Source organism: Silene latifolia, unplaced genomic scaffold, assembly GCF_048544455.1.
Source record: "Silene latifolia isolate original U9 population unplaced genomic scaffold, ASM4854445v1 scaffold_316, whole genome shotgun sequence".
NCBI classification, from domain to species: Eukaryota; Viridiplantae; Streptophyta; class Magnoliopsida; order Caryophyllales; family Caryophyllaceae; genus Silene; species Silene latifolia.
This window is the reverse complement of record NW_027413251.1, coordinates 69382-84260: the sequence shown is the minus strand read 5'-3', so window position 1 is coordinate 84260 and position 14879 is coordinate 69382. Positions and strand designations below refer to the sequence as shown.

At 41.0% G+C, this 14879-nt stretch overlaps 2 non-coding genes across 2 annotated transcripts; both read right to left on the bottom strand.

Annotated features, from left to right (window-relative positions):
- Positions 1 to 4480: 4480 nt before the first annotated feature.
- On the bottom strand, positions 4481 to 4587 carry LOC141639256 (small nucleolar RNA R71). Its single transcript, XR_012542442.1, has one exon. It is a non-coding gene; the product is annotated as a small nucleolar RNA R71 (small nucleolar RNA).
- A 9264-nt stretch (positions 4588 to 13851) lies between these two features.
- LOC141639258 (small nucleolar RNA R71) lies at positions 13852 to 13958 on the bottom strand. Its single transcript, XR_012542444.1, has one exon. It is a non-coding gene; the product is annotated as a small nucleolar RNA R71 (small nucleolar RNA).
- Positions 13959 to 14879: the final 921 nt, after the last annotated feature.

Below are 14879 nucleotides of genomic sequence, written 5' to 3'. Positions count from 1 at the left end.
AAGCCCAGGACCCATGAGTCCAAAACACCATGTCCTCGACCAACAAGTCCAAAGGTCAGGACCCATGAGTCCAAAACACCCAGTCCAGGACCAAAAAGTCCAATGCCCAGGACCCATGAGTCCAAAACACCAAGTGCAAAACCCAGGACCCATGAGTCCAAAACACCAAGTCCAGGACTAACAAGTCCAAAGCTCACGACCCATGAGTCCAAAACACCAAGTCCAAGACCAACAAGTCCAAAGCCTATGACCCATGAATCCAAAACACCAAGTCCAAAGCCCAGGACCCATCAGTCTAAAACACCAATTACAGGACCAACAAGTCCAAAGCCCAAAACCCATAAGTCCAAAACACCAAGTCCAGGACCAACAAGTCCAAAGCCCATGACTCATGAATCCAAAACACCAACTCCAAAGCCCAGGACCCATGAGTCCAAAACACCATGTCCGGGACCAACAAGTCCAAAGCTCGGGACCCATGAGTCGAAAACACCAAGTCTGAAACCAACAAGTCCAAAGCCCAGGACCCATGAGTACAAAACACCAAGTCTAGGACCAACAAGTCCAAAGCTCAGGACCCATGGGTCCAAAACACCTAGTCAAGGACCAACAAGTCCAAAGCCCATGACCCATATGTCCAAAACACCAAGTCCAAAGCCCGGGACCAACGAGTAAGTCAAAACCCGGGACCCGAGTCCAAAACACCAAGTCCAAAGCCTAGGACCCATGAGTCCAAAACACCAAGTCCACGACCAACAAGTCCAAAGCCCAGGACCCAAGAGTCCAAAACACCATGTTCAGGACAAACAAGTCCAAAGCCCAGGACCCATGCGTCCAAAACACCAATTCCAAAGCCCAGGATCCATGAGTTGAAAACACCAAGTCCAAAACCCAGGACCCATGAGTCTAAAACACCAAGTCCAAAGCCCAGGACCCATGAGTCCAAAACACCAAGTCCGGGACCAAGTCCAAAGCCCAGGACCCATGAGTCAAAAACCCCAAGTCCAAAGCCCAGGACCCATGAGTCCAAAACACCAAGTCCAAGACCAACAGGTCCAAAGCCAAGTACCCATGAGTCCAAAGCACCCAGTCTAGGACCAACAAGTCCAAAGCCCAGGACCCATGAGTCCAAAACACCAAGTCTAAAACCCAGGACCCATGAGTCCAAAATACCAAGTACACGACTAACAAGTCAAAAGCCCAGGAGCCATAAGTCCAAAACACCCAGTCCAGGACCAACAAGTCCAAAGCCCAGGACCCATGAGTCCAAAACACCAAGTCCAAAACCCAGGACCCATGAGTCCAAAACACAAAGTCTAGGACCAACAAGTCTAAAGCCCATAAGCCATGAGTCCAAAACACCAAGTCCAAGACCAAAAAGTCCAAAGCCCATGACCCATGAATCCAAAACACCAAGTCAAAGCCCAGGACCCATCAGTCTAAAACACCAATTACAGGACCAACAAGTCCAAAGCCCAGGACCCATGAGTCCAAAACACAAAGTCCAGGTCCAACAAGTCCAAAGCTCATGACCCATGAATCCAAAACACCAACTCCAAATCCCAGGACCTATGAGTCCAAAACACCATGTCCAGAACCAACAAGTCCAAAGCTCAGGACCCATGAGTCCAAAACACCAAGTCCAGGACCAACAAGTCCAAAGCCCAGGACCCATAAGTCCAAAACACCAAGTCCAAAACCCAGGACCCATGAGTCCAAAACACCAAGTCCAAAACCCAAGACCCATGAGTCCAAAACACCAAGTTCACGACCAACAAGTCCAAAGCTTAGGACCCATGAGTCCAAAACAACAAGTCCAGGATCAACAAGTCCAAATCCCAGGACCCATGAGTCCAGAACACCAAGTGTAGGACCAACAAGTCCTAAGCACAGGGCCCATGATTCCAAAACACCAAGTCCAGGACTAACAAGTACAAAGCCCGGGACCCATAAGTCCAAAACACCAAGTCCAAAACCAGGACCCATGAGTCCAAAACACCAAGTTCAAAACCCAGTGATGTGACCATAATTAGCGCATATTTAGCCCCCGAATTAGCCTTGTTCCCATGCTTTTTAGTGCATATTTGGGTCATTTATTATCTTTAGTTCTTTGTTTTGCATATTCTTTGAGATTTTGATCCCTTGGTAGGAAAGGAGTAAGAATCTTGCATTTTCATGGCAAAACGAGACTAAATTGATCGAATTCAATGACCAAGAATCAAGGAGAGACAAGATTAGAAGGGCTTTGTACATATGATAGTAGATGAGCAATGTTGAGAAAGGATCCTTGAGTCCCCAAGGAAATCCCCAAGGAATTTATGAAGAAAAGGGAAGAAAAGAAGAAAAAGTCTTGCTGAGGTACAATCCGTGTGGATTGTCCACAATCCGGCTGTCCTCCAACTGCACAATCCGTGCGGTTTTCCACCAAGACGCTCGGGTTTGTCCGCCATAATTCGCCCGGATTATCTCCAATCCGCTCGGGTTCCATCGCCAGAATCCGCCCGTCCCGACCCTAATCCGCCCGGATTCCTCTACAGCGCATCTTCCTCTTCTCCAAGCTACAAAGAAAGAAGCCCTTCCTTCGAAAAATACCGGCTCCTCCCTGCTCAATCTAAAAAGTGTAATTACTAGTTTAGCCCTTAGTTAACCCTAATGCATCCCCCTAATTTCCACTATAAATACCCCATTAGTCTAATTAGAAGAGCATGTTCTTCTTATCAATAATTAGAGTAGTTAATATCAATCAAATCTCTCTTTAGTTTTGTAATCAACAATTAATCAAGTTCTAATACAAGTTTTATTTCCTTAATCTCTCTTTTGTTCATCCTTTATTTTGGGTAATTGAAGATTATTTGGGTTATTATTGGGAGATTGACAACCTCTCAATCAAGCATCAAGTACTTCTTTTATCTTTGCTTTATTATTGGAATCATTAGTAGGTATAATTCTCTTAATCCCTTTTTAATTATTGTTAATTACTTTCATTTATTCATCATGTTTCATTTTGTTGGTATGATTGACAACCTTGCTAGCATGATCAACATGATAATGAGTTAGTAGTCTCTTAGCTAGGGTTAATGGGTGATTAGGGGAAACCAACATAGGGAATGATTCATGCTTAAATTAATATGCTTTCATGTTTTATTTGCTTGCTTGTTTTGATCTCAACTCATGCACATGTTATATTTGATGAAATGCTAAGCCTATGAATCCTTGCATTTACCACCATCTCCTATCTTTTCAATGAGACTTGTAAGACATAACCCAACTCGAGTCTCATTATACCATGCATGTTGTTGAGTAGGGAAGATTAAGTCGACTTGTAGGTGTTGTACAATCTAATCGATTCGGCTCCGGGACCCAAACTTTCCTAGGATTGTAAGATATAACCCAACTCAATCCATCACAACAATAATTGCTTGCTTATAATTTGAGAACATGTTTGTATGATCAATTCCCATGACTCCCCTATGATCCCATGACACCCTAGTGCTTTTTATCAATTGTTTACAACCTCTTTTAATTCATCTTGCTTGTTTATTTCCATTGCTATTTTAGTTAGTGACCTTCTACATCAACCCAAATTGTGACACCCCTAAGACAACACTAGTTTCAATAGAAATCTTATTTCAATACCCGTCCCTTGGGATCCGACCTTTACTTGCCTCTTTACTAATTGTAGAGTTGTTTGTGAAGTTATAAATTGTGTTTTGATTCGGACGTGACCCAACGACCACACCTTTAATTGTGAACACGAAACGGACCGATCAAAAATGGCGCCGTTGCCGGGGACGGTGTTTGCTTGATTTAGATTTCTTTTTATTGTTATTAGTTGTGTCTTTCTTCACCTTGGGGAAGTAAAACTCCTCAAGGTTTGTTCTAATTGTTTTTAAGTTGTTTGATATTTTGCATGTCTAGAAGCTCACAAGGTGATTTGTTACCTTTTGACCGTGAAATTGAAAGAACCTTGACGAACAATAGGAGACTTGCTAGGAGGAATTTGAGAGGTATTAGTGAAGTTATTCAACCAAATATTGAGTTCATCAACCCTTTCGCAATAGAAGGAGAGGAGAACCCATTACACAATACCCCACAAAATAAACCTACAATGCCTAAATTCTCGTCACATTCCGTACCCACCGAGGAGAACCTACCCAATGGTACTCCTACACCACAACATCTAACCGGAAATTTTATTGCCAAATCCGCCTTTATCCAATTAGTCGAAAGGAGCCAATTTGGGGGGATGCCTAGTGAAGACCCTCATTCTCATATGGAAACCTTTTGCGACTATTGTGATGCAATCTCTCAAACCGGTGTGACTCAAGACCAAATTCGATGGGTCTTATTTCCTTTTTCTCTAATCGGCACCGCGAAACAATGGTTGAAGGGCCTTGATAAGGCCACTCTCGGAATAGATTCTTGGAAGAAGTTGGCTCTAGCTTTCTACAAAAAATTCTACCCACCGGAAAAGACTAACATGCTAAGAGCTCAAATTACGGGTTTTAAGCAAAGGGATGAAGAATCTTTGTATGAAGCTTGGGAGCGGTTCAAGGGAATTTGTCGCTCATGTCCTCACCATGGACTTAGCGAATGGTTCTTGGTACAACAATTTTTGAATGGTTTATATGAAGATTCAAGGAATATTCTAAACATGGGATCAAATGGAATGTTCACCGAAGTTGATGACAATCAAACATGGAACAAGATTGAGGAAATGGCGGTCCATAATTCACAATATAGTAGACCTCGCAAGGCTACTAGAGGAGGAAAGCATGAAGTGGACTCCGTTACTCAATTGGGTGCTCAACTTAGTGCTCATATTGACACAATCAATTTGAAGTTTGAAAAAGCAATGGCTAGACTTGAAGAAGTCTCAAAATCACCAAAGCATCATGTTAATGCCATGACGGCATCCTCATCAATCCCAAGTGGGATATGTGAGAATTGTGGAACTTTGGGACATGACCAAAGTGAATGTAGGGGAACAAATGAACAAGTGAATGCTTTCCAAGCATACAAGAGTGGTACCCCTTATTCCAACTATTACAATGAAAACACCAAATTTCATCCAAATCTCTCATACAAAAGCCAAAATGTCCAAAACCCTCAAACAACATACACTCCACCACCCATGAGAAACCAAAATCAAAGACCCTTTTACAATCAAAACCAAGGTTACCAAAATCAAAATCCATACAATCACCAAAATGACCAAGGTTTTGATGTCCAAAAAGCGGTCCTCCAAATGCAAAAGAATCAACAAGAATTTTTCACTCAAATGCAAAAAGATAGCCAAGCAAAGGAAACCACCATCAACAACATCCTAGCTCACACCAAGATGTTGGAAACCCAATTAACTCAACTAGCATCTTCAAGCTCACAAAGACAAAAGGGGCAATTACCACCTCAAAGTAATCCCCCAAGACATGAAACGGTTAGTGCCATTCACTTGAGAAGTGGTACAAGGTATGAAGCACCGAAGAAGCAAGTTGATGATGAAGTTGTGGAAGCTAGTGATAAGGAAGAAATTGTGCAAAACTCCAAAGATGGAGAATCGTCAAAAGAAGAAAGTTCAAAGAAAGATAAAAACAAGGTCAAGGAGAAGGAGCCCATTATGATTAGACTTCCTTTTCCAAGTCGTCAAGCCAAGCCCAAATTTGATGATCAACTTGGAAAGTTCATGGAAATTGTCAAGAATTTGGAAGTCTCGATTCCTTTCACGGAATTAATAAATCACGTGCCGGCCTATGCGAAAAACATTAAATATATCCTCACAAAGAAGAAGTCAATCCGGAAACTTGAGACTATCGCCTTCACTAAGGTGAGTAGTGCAATACTTCAAGGGAGTTCACCTCCAAAACTAAAGGATCCGGGAAGCTTCTCAATACCGTGTACCATTGGCGACACAACGATCAACAAAGCCTTATGTGATCTAGGGGCTAGTGTGAGTGTCATGCCATACTCGGTGAGTAAAAGGTTGGGGATGGGAGAGCTTAAATGCACCAATATCACACTCCAAATGGCCGATAGATCGACGAAGACACCATTAGGGATATGGGAAGATGTCCCCGTGCGAATTGGGAAGTTTTTCATCCCGGTGGACTTTGTCATTGTTGATATGGAGGAAGATTCCAACATTCCAATCATTCTAGGAAGACCTGTCCTACACACTGCGGGTGCGGTGATTGATGTGAAACATGGTGAGCTAACTCTAGAAGTGGGAGATGAAAGCATAACCTTTAATGTTGACAAGACTATGAGAGCTCCTCGTTTGCATGAACCGTGTTTCATGATTGATCATTATAGCCGAAAGGATGAGAGGAAGAAATCGGAACTCCAATGGAAGAAGAAAATTGAAGATGCTCCATTCAAAGAGCAAGTGAATTGTGACAAGGAGAGCTTGCAAAGCTCATCAAAATCAATCAAAGAAGAAAAGGATGGCCTCATTGGCCAAGAGAAGAATTTGGGAGAGTTGTCTCCATCAAATCAAGAAATTTTCAATGATCAACTTAATGAAGTTTGTGGTCTTTGGGACGACGAATTTGAAGGGATTTTTAATCCCTACATTGGTAATGCCATCGATAAAGACCAACGACAAGGGCAAAGGACTATTGAAGACCTTTACCATGATAATGAACAAGCTTTTGATTACTTTTTCAAGGTGTTGAGCAACATCAACAACACCTTGAACATGCCCCCTTGACATCTCATCAAGAATGAGAGTTTGGTGGAGTCCTCCCTAAACCACCATTTGTAAATATTTCGAACTCCCTAACTCGCATTTCAATACTTGTATTACATTTTTTGTCATCTTTGGAATTTTATTTACTTTGATCAAGATAATTGTCATGTTTGAGAGAAGTGAGGGAGGGACTAACAATTTCAATTGATGTGTAGTGCTTTACCTTAGTGTGGGGATGACAATTGCCTAGGCTATCCTTGCCTAGTGGTGCCCCCACAATGACGAACTCGAGATATGAAGAAGAATGGAAGGACGATAAGGGATATGAATTGTACACGGATGGAACTGAATCCGGGTACAAAGGGGTAGAATCCGAGCGGATTCAAGAGAATCCGCCCGTTTTCTTGCAATCCGAGCATACTGGGTAGAAGACGCACATCCCTATGAGATGCAATTTTGAAATATTTTTGACTGTAAGAGAATCCGGGCGTCCTGAGCAGCAATCCGCCCGTCTCTGAAAATCCGCCCGTCTTGGAAAGAAAACGCCCGTCTTCTTTGCTGAGGAAAACAAGAAAAATTCCTGGACTGAAATCCGTCCGTCTTCTGAAAAATCCGCCCGTCCCGTGTCAGCAAATCCGAGCGTCTTCTCTTGAATACGCCCGTCTTTAGGCGAGTTTTATCAAACCCAGAAAGTGCAGAATCCGCCCGTATTGGGCAGAAACCGCACGGATTGCCCCTGCAGTTTGAATTTTTCGGTCTTTATAAAATCCCTCCCACCTTCATTCATTCATTCATAACAATACTTCAAAACATCAAAACCCTCATCCTCTCCATCACAAAAACAAAATTCCTCAACTACATTCACCAAAATCAAATCAAATCATCCTTCTAACAACAAATTAATCACTCCTTCTTCAATAAAAATCAAAACCAAGCACAAAATCTTCAACCTTTGAGTCGATTTTTGAATTCATAAAGGCAAAGCCTTTCACCTTTAAATCGATTTGGGTACACTACAAATTGAAGATTTTTCATTCTTTTCTTGGTTAAATTCATCAATGGCAAGGACTAAGGGAGCAACAAAGGCAACAAAGGCACCAAAGACACTTTCACAAAGGCAAAAGGCTCTTCAAGCAAAGAAAGCATTGGCTATGGTGGTAGCAACCCCAAGCTTGGAAGTGCAACAACAACAACAACCTTCTATGGGAGCAACAACATCTTCTACTCTGGAAATCGATCAACTTTTGCATTATCCGGAGGTAACTTTTATTTCCGAAACCCATAGAAATACTTTTGCCAAGTTTGCTAGGAAATCACTTCAATCCACCAAATTTATTTGTGAAGACACCTTGGGAAAGTTGGGTGTCCTTGAGCAAACTAGAGCCTTTTTCAAAGCCATGGGGTTAGAGAAACTATTTGAGTCAAAAGAATTGACATACCCCTCCCTTACCTTGGAGTTTTTGAGCTCTTTGAAAGTCACCAAAGTTGAGAGTAGGGAGAATCTCGAGTTTCGTCTAGCTAATGTTAGTAGACGCATTTCCTTTAGGGAATTGGGTGGAATCTTGGGTCTTAGTGATGAACCGAGTTATTTTAAGAATTATGGAAAGTATGACCTCGACCCTCTTTGGGAGGCAATTTCCGGAAGGAAATTTGAGGACTTTCATGCGAGTCGTGCTCTTTTAGTCCACCATCCGGGCATAAGAGTATGGCACAAGGTCATAGCAAACACCATTATTGCAAGGAAAGATACCAACCATTTCACCAAACTTGATTTTATTCTTCTTGAATCGGCTTTGAACATTGGAAGAGTACACACCAAGCCTTTCAATTCTTTGAGGCTCTTGGTAGATAGATGGCTCAACATTGATTGTGGGAAGAAGGGCACTACCGTTATTGTCAATGGCGGCCTAGTCACTATCCTAGATAAGTACTTTGATCCTAACTTCAACAAGGATAACAAGTATAAAGCAAAGGAGAGTGGTCATCTTGTTGATTTGCATACTATGATACACAAGTACAAGTGGGTTGCCCATAACCCTCTTGACACCAAGTATGGATGGCTCACTAGTGAAGCTAGATCGTTCACCTTGCCTTCAAAGATTTGTCTTCTAAGTGTCCACCGGACCAATTATCTACTTCCCCTTTCTAAAGAAGCCGAGTATATTATCCAACAACAAAAGGGTGAACTTGAAATGCCCTCCTCTTCCATTGTCATACCACCTTACCCCTTTAAGTATCAAGAGTTCAAGCCGGAAGGAGTTGAAGCTAGAAATGATTATTTGACTCTTCTCATGCAAGCAATGCACAAGCAAGCCTTTGAGGATCGGAAAAACGCTTACTTGGCTCAATATCCAACCCTCCTACACTTAGCTAGGCAAGGACTACTTGATCCATCATGTCCTTTGCCTAGTTGGGCGGATAGAGAAGTCCTATTTTCGGGTGCATCTAGGGTCGTTTCGGGTGACAATGAGGTTGTGGTAATGAAGAAGTTGATGATAACATTGGTGAAGAAGCAAGTGAAGAAGGAAGAGAAAATGGTGAGCAAGATGATGAGCAAGATGAGGAAGAAAGTGAAGAAGCAAATGAAGAGGGAAGTGGCAATGAGACCACTTCTAATGAGGAAAGTGATGACGGTGATGATATGATGGAAGATTAGCAAGCCTTGGAGGCTCCTACCCTCTCATGGTTTGTCTATATCTCTCTTTGTTTTAATTATTTTTCTTGATCATTGTTGGAGTAGTCCTAGCACCATAGAGGACTCACACCTCGGTACCATTGAAGTGTTCTCATTTTATTGTTCCCATTTTCAAAATCCAAAATGACAAATTAGTTTCATGCATTGCATAGTGTGTGCATGAACTACACCCATCCTTGGACATTAGCATTAGTGTCTCACTCGGTTTGGGGAAGTTAATGCATACACAACGGGAGGTAATCTAAATTATCCTCTCCGTCATAACAAAAACCATGCATCATGTAGTATAGCTTAGTGTAGATTGCATTTAATATAGAAATCATGCATCATCTTTGCATAATTTCCATCATTTTGGCCATTGAGAACAATGCCCATATTAGTGTGGGGATGGGAATTCTAACATTTAACTCTTATTCAAAAATCCAAAAAAATTGAAAAATTTCGAAAATCATAAAAATTTGAAAATTGAAAACCCAAAAACATGTTTATTTCCTTTTATAGTCTTGTGTACAAATTGTCTTGTATATATTGTGTTTGTTCTATCCTAGTTCACATTGATCGACTACGCCACATCCGAGACATGAGGATATTGAAGACCGCATGGTATGATCTTTCCAATCTCCTTTTTCCTCTTTATGTTAATGACTATGTGGCTTTATTTTGATTGATGTGGTATAACAATGTGAACTTAGGACTTGCATTTAGTTTATATGTCATATTAGTTGGTAGAATAACTTGCATTAGGATGTTTATATTAGTTGCATCATAGCATGTAGTTGCATATTAGAAATATTTTGAAAAATGCCTAATTAGGAACTTTGACAAGAGCAACTAAGCCATTACAAATACTTGTTCAACTTAAGACTTTGCCTACTAGAATGGTTGTAAAACACCCTAGATAGTGTCATACTAGTGTCTTTTGACCCATGACCCAAAGCCTAGTCAAGAGTTTGCATGTGAGTCACCTATCCAACCCCGTGATGCGATGTGGACTTGGTTAACTTGTCTAGGTGACCTTGTGGTAAGGCAACCCAAAAATACTTTCTATCAATAAGTTTGAAGTGCTCATTTCTAAAGTTTTGTCATGTGGAAGTAATTTAATGCCAAGGAAACCTCAAATGTTATGAATTGTTGAATGTTGAGAAATTTAAATTGTTTTGATGGAGGCGTACCACTTCGATGTGCTTTGGTGCGGGATCCATTGAATTGGGCCCCCACACGGTTGTGAATTCGGCCGCCCAGAGACAGAGTGACTATCACCCCGAAAAGCTATTGTCTAGAGGTTAACCGGTTGCCTAATAAGCGATTGGCGAAAGCAAAGGACACTAGCCCGGAAGGGACAAACCCCATCTTAAATTTTTGAAATGTGAAAGTGAAATGAGGACAATTTTGAATACTAGTCATATCCACCGTTGTGTATAAAGAGTTGAGCATTTCATTCCCAAAAAGCCTTTTTGTAGAGCCACTTTGTCGAGCTTGGGACGATCCATGACCTTTACTTTTGTAGAGAATTCGAGACTTGTCATGTCATATGCTACTAGCATCATAGGGATCATCATTCCACCACCATCCGATCGCTCTTGACGAAAGCATTTGGAAATTGAGGACGAAAGTAGTCTAGTTTAACACCATTTGGAGGTGATTTAGTGCCATCCTCTTAGCCTTAGTAATTTGTTGAACTAGTATTTGTGAAGGATTACATGCTCTTAAATTTGTCCCTCTTTAGTGCCTCCGCCACTTAATGAGGAAGTGGCTATTCTTTTGTAGATGCATCCATTATGTGATTTTGTGTGCTTAATGTTTGGATGTGCCGCCATTTTGGCAAGACCCACCCTGCCTTGCAAGAAGGCATACTACCTCATGGTTGTCTTGTTGTGAGTTGAAGGGGCGGAGTGAGACCCGCTAATTGTCTCATATCGGCTTTGTTATTAGGTTAGTTTAAATAATGGTCCTAGTCTTTGTCACCTCTTTACTCGGGATGAGCAAAGGTTCGGTTTGGGGATATTTGATGTGACCATAATTAGCGCATATTTAGCCCCCGAATTAGCCTTGTTCCCATGCTTTTTAGTGCATATTTGGGTCATTTATTATCTTTAGTTCTTTGTTTTGCATATTCTTTGAGATTTTGATCCCTTGGTAGGAAAGGAGTAAGAATCTTGCATTTTCATGGCAAAACGAGACTAAATTGATCGAATTCAATGACCAAGCATCAAGGAGAGACAAGATTAGAAGGCCTTTGTACATATGATAGTAGATGAGCAATGTTGAGAAAGGATCCTTGACTCCCCAAGGAAATCCCCAAGGAATTTATGAAGAAAAGGGAAGAAAAGAAGAAGAAGTCTTGCTGAGGTACAATCCGTGCGGATTGTCCACAATCCGGCCGTCCTCCAACTGCACAATCCGTGCGGTTTTCCACCAAGACGCTCGGGTTTGTCCGCCATAATCCGCCCGGATTCTCTCCAATCCGCTCGGGTTCCATCGCCAGAATCCGCCCGTCCCGACCCTAATCCGCCCGGATTCCTCTACAGCGCATTTTCCTCTTCTCCAAGCTACAAAGAAAGAAGCCCTTCCTTCGAAAAATACCGTCTCCTCCCTACTCAATCTAAAAAGTGTAATTACTAGTTTAGCCCTTAGTTAACCCTAATGCATCCCCTTAATTTCCACTATAAATACCCCATTAGTCTAATTAGAAGAGCATGTTCTTCTTATCAATAACTAGAGTAGTTAATATCAATCAAATCTCTCTTTAGTTTTGTAATCAACAATTAATCAAGTTCTAATACAAGTTTTATTTCCTTAATCTCTCTTTTGTTCATCCTTTATTTTGGGTAATTGAAGATTATTTGGGTTATTATTGGGAGATTGACAACCTCTCAATCAAGCATCAAGTACTTCTTTTATCTTTGCTTTATTATTGGAATCATTAGTAGGTATAATTCTCTTAATCCCTTTTTAATTATTGTTAATTACTTTCATTTATTCATCATGTTTCATTTTGTTGGTATGATTGACAACCTTGCTAGCATGATCAACATGATAATGAGTGAGTAGTCTCTTAGGTAGGGTTAATGGGTGATTAGGGGAAACCAACATAGGGAATGATTCATGCTTAAATTAATATGCTTTCATGTTTTATTTGCTTGCTTGTTTTGATCTCAACTCATGCACATGTTATATTTGATGAAATGCTAAGCCTATGAATCCTTGCATTTACCACCATCTCCTATCTTTTCAATGAGACTTGTAAGACATAACCCAACTCGAGTCTCATTAGACCATGCATGTTGTTGAGTAGGGAAGATTAAGTCGACTTGTAGGTGTTGTACAATCTAATCGATTCGGCTTCGGGACCCAAACTTTCCTAGGATTGTAAGATATAACCCAACTCAATCCATCACAACAATAATTGCTTGCTTATAATTTGAGAACATGTTTGTATGATCAATTCCCATGACTCCCCTATGATCCCATGACACCCTAGTGCTTTTTATCAATTGTTTACAACCTCTTTTAATTCATCTTGCCTGTTTATTTCCATTGCTATTTTAGTTAGTGACCTTCTACATCAACCCAAATTGTGACACCCCTAAGACACCACTAGTTTCAATAGAAATCTCATTTCATTACCCGTCCCTTTGGATCCGACCTTTACTTGCCTCTTTACTAATTGTAGAGTTGTTTGTGAAGTTATAAATTGTGTTTTGATTCGGACGTGACCCAACGACCACACCTTTAATTGTGAACACGAAACGGACCGATAAAAAATGGCGCCGTTGCCGGGGACGGTGTTTGCTTGATTTAGATTTCGTTTTATTATTATTAGTTAAGTCTTTCTTCACCTTGGGGAAGTAAAACTCCTCAAGGTTTTTTCTAATTGTTTTTAAGTTGTTTGATATTTTGCATGTCTAGAAGGTCACAAGGTGATTTGTTACCTTTTGACCGTGAAATTGAAAGAACCTTGACGAACAATAGGAGACTTGCTAGGAGGAATTTGAGAGGTATTAGTGAAGTTATTCAACCAACTATTGAGTTCATCAACCCTTTCGCAATAGAAGGAGAGGAGAACCCATTACACAATACCCCACAAAATCAACCTACAATGCCTAAATTCTCGTCACATTCCGTACCCACCGAGAAGAACCTACCCAATGGTACTCCTACACCAAAACATCTAACCGGAAATTTTATTGCCAAATCCGCCTTTATCCAATTAGTCGAAAGGAGCCAATTTGGGGGGATGCCTAGTGAAGACCCTCATTCTCATATGGAAACCTTTTGCGACTATTGTGATGCAATCTCTCAAACCGGTGTGACTCAAGACCAAATTCGATGGGTCTTATTTCCTTTTTCTCTAATCGGCACCGCGAAACAATGGTTGAAGGGCCTTGATAAGGCCACTCTCGGAATAGATTCTTGGAAGAAGTTGGCTCTAGCTTTCTACAAAAAATTCTACCCACCGGAAAAGACTAACATGCTAAGAGCTCAAATTATGGGTTTTAAGCAAAGGGATGAAGAATCTTTGTATGAAGCTTGGGAGCGGTTCAAGGGAATTTGTCGCTCATGTCCTCACCGTGGACTTAGCGAATGGTTCTTGGTACAACAATTTTGGAATGGTTTATATGAAGATTCAAGGAACATTCTCAACATGGGATCAAATGGAATGTTCACCGAAGTTGATGACAATCAAACATGGAACAAGATTGAGGAAATGGCGGTCCATAATTCACAATATAGTAGACCTCGCAAGGCTACTAGAGGAGGAAAGCATGAAGTGGACTCCGTTACTCAATTGGGTGCTCAACTTAGTGCTCATATTGACACAATCAATTTGAAGTTTGAAAAAGCTATGGCTAGACTTGAAGAAGTCTCAAAATCACCAAAGCATCATGTTAATGCCATGACGGCATCCTCATCAATCCCAAGTGGGATATGTGAGAATTGTGGAACTTTGGGACATGACCAAAGTGAATGTAGGGGAACAAATGAACAAGTGAATGCTTTCCAAGCATACAAGAGTGGTACCCCTTATTCCAACTATTACAATGAAAACACCAAATTTCATCCAAATCTCTCATACAAAAGCCAAAATGTCCAAAACCCTCAAACAACATACACTCCACCACCCATGAGAAACCAAAATCAAAGACCCTTTTACAATCAAAACCAAGGTTACCAAAATCAAAATCCATACAATCACCAAAATGACCAAGGTTTTGATGTCCAAAAAGCGGTCCTCCAAATGCAAAAGAATCAACAAGAATTTTTCACTCAAATGCAAAAAGATAGCCAAGCAAAGGAAACCACCATCAACAACATCCTAGCTCACACCAAGATGTTGGAAACCCAATTAACTCAACTAGCATCTTCAAGCTCACAAAGACAAAAGGGGCAATTACCACCTCAAAGTAATCCCCCAAGACATGAAACGGTTAGTGCCATTCACTTGAGAAGTGGTACAAGGTATGAAGCACCGAAGAAGCAAGTTGATGATGAAGTTGT